The sequence below is a fragment of the Dendrobium catenatum genome, unplaced genomic scaffold (genome assembly GCF_001605985.2).
Source record: "Dendrobium catenatum unplaced genomic scaffold, ASM160598v2 fragScaff_scaffold_1148, whole genome shotgun sequence".
Lineage (NCBI taxonomy): Eukaryota > Viridiplantae > Streptophyta > Magnoliopsida > Asparagales > Orchidaceae > Dendrobium > Dendrobium catenatum.
This window is the reverse complement of record NW_021319610.1, coordinates 1248787-1251446: the sequence shown is the minus strand read 5'-3', so window position 1 is coordinate 1251446 and position 2660 is coordinate 1248787. Positions and strand designations below refer to the sequence as shown.

Genomic DNA, 2660 nt, shown 5'->3' with positions numbered 1-2660 from the left:
CATAACACATTTGCAAGATAACCAATGCACAAGGCACCCCAAAGTTTAATAATGGCTCTCAAAGCCAAAAATTTCAATTAAGTTTAATTACATTAGCTAATCTCCCAACTCTTCCTTCTCTTCTAAAAAATAATAAAGTAGAATAATAAAAACATAAACACATCCTTAAGAACTCTTCACTCCTCTATTCGCTTGGTTTGATTCTATACCCATTAACTTTAATGGTTTGCAATGTTTTCTTGTCTTGTATTCTGATGGCAACATTAATAAAAATACTCATGAAAGTGAAAGGACCGCTCCATCCAGATTTGATTTTTCATTGCAATACTTTTTTTATAATCAAATAGCAACACATCTTTCTTATTAAAATAAAATAAGAAAAATCTACCACCATGCATTTTCCTTATTTCTACCATATGCTTCTTCTTATCTTCATACAACTCCTTTTTGAAAATTTTCAACTTAGTAATATTGGCAGAACTTTTGCATATGATGAAGTGGAAAAGAATCCTCATTCTTGGTAGGATTTTCATTTGGCTCTTTGAAGAAGATGATGGATTCTTGATTGTACCCATAACTTTGATTTTTTTATTTTCAAGAGAATAAAATATGATAATCACTCAAGAGAGGAGGAAACTAAAAGGAAACGTTTCTCCTAATTGGTTTAATACATTTCAGTAGGAGAGAAGTTTGAAAATTTTAAATTTTCAACCATTAAGGACATCATAGCCCTATGACATTCAAAGGTATGGCGCCGCAGTGCTCCGTTCTTCACTCTTAAGTTTTTTTTAAGCATATTAAATAAAACCTAATCTAGAGGATTGGGTTGCCTCCCTAAAAATACTAAGTTTAAAGTTTTTAGCCATACTTGATAACTAACTAAACATAATATTGGGTTGCCTCCAAGAAGCATTAAGTTTATAGTATTTAGCAGGACTTCCATTTGGCTAAGGTGGATAGTTGTTATTATTCAATTGGGACCCATTTATATCTCTCTCACTATATCTTTAGGATTAACTTTAGTGTTAGTAGAAAGAGATCAAATGGGTCTACTACTGCTAATAAATTCTAAGCTAACTTAGTTGAGCTTCCAAATTTTTTATTGAAGTTGCATGACTTTGTAATTAAGTTCCCAATTGCATGACCATGTCTTTTAGTGGTGCCTCCCTAGTTTCATTTTTGTTGCTTTTATTAAATCTAGGAGGATATGCTGGTCTTAGATTATTCTCAGCTTGATTTTCATTATTCCAATTTTGGACTTGGTTATTTTAACTAGAATTCTAATGTTTTTCATCAATAATATTTATCCAATTAAAATTTTGGGGATTCCTCAAACTTGGATTATTTATATTTTAACAAAGATTATTTTGTCTCCCAATCAAATTTATATTTTTAATCATCTAAATATCATTTTCTACGATTGCACTTTTATCTTCTAAATATAAAGATGAATCAGAATTTAAGCCTAAAGTGCTTAATTTCTTTGATACTACAGCAACTTGTGCAGCTAAAATAGATAAAGAATCATTTTTATATACTCCAATAACTATCTTAGCATTCACCCTATCATCAAGTCACTGAAAAATTATTTTTTATCATTTCTTCAATAAATTCATAAGCATCTTAAAAAGAATTTGACATCAAAAAACCTTCAGCTGTAACATCAATTATAGCTATAAGGGACCCTACCAATAATTTATAAAATTTGAATTATACTCCAATCAAAAAAGGCATAGTGAGGGCACTTTCTAAGCATCTTTTTGAATCTTTCCCAACTTTCATAAATAGATTCTCCTTTTAAATGAGTATAAGAAGTGATGTCATTTTTAAGCTTGCCAGTCTTAGAAGGTGGGAAATACTTTCCTTGAAATTTGTGGGCCAACGCATTCCATGTGTTAATAATGCCTAGAGGTAACAACATTAACTATATTTTTTCCTTGTCTCTTAGAGAAAATGGGAGAAATCTTTGTCTAATGGCATCATCACTAACACTATTGTACTTAAATATTACAAAAATTTCTATGAAACTTGCTAAATATAGGTTAGGATATTCGATGGGAGTTCCCCTAAATTGAGAATTTTGCACCATCGACTTCCTAATTTAATCCTCTACATTTTTTATTCAAGGCTGGGGACTTGGCAATGACAGTTTTTAAAACCTTTTAACACCAAAATTATCATTTTTAGTTGACGATCAATTTGTTAGATATTATCTGTTTCCAAAACTTTCATGAATATTCTTCCAATATCTTGATGTAAATCTATCTTCTCTATCTTATATAGTGACTTTTGGGATACCATGTAATCAAATAATTTATTTGACATATAACCTTTCTAACTCATTAACAAAATTCATTTACATAATTGATAAAAACATAGTATACATATTCAATCTAACAATTATCACCTAAATGCAAAGGCTATCTAAATATCTGAAATCCCATAACAACATCCATTATAATATATTTTCACTTTCATTCTTGAATCGATAATGTTTATAATAGTCCATTTAGTCTTTGATATTTAGCCTTATAATAATTTAATAAAGTTCACAAACATATACTTAACTTCATTCTTTTTTTCTACTTGACTACAAAAATAAAGTTTTTAAAACATCTTGGAACTCCATAAATGAATCACATAGCATAAATTTTGAGTTC

The 2660-nt window shown here is 29.3% G+C and overlaps 1 non-coding gene across 1 annotated transcript; it reads left to right on the top strand.

Annotated features, from left to right (window-relative positions):
- The first annotated feature begins 1727 nt into the window (after positions 1-1727).
- On the top strand, positions 1728-1834 carry LOC114580640. The gene has a single exon (XR_003702133.1). It is a non-coding gene; the product is annotated as a small nucleolar RNA R71 (small nucleolar RNA).
- The last annotated feature ends 826 nt before the right edge of the window (positions 1835-2660 follow it).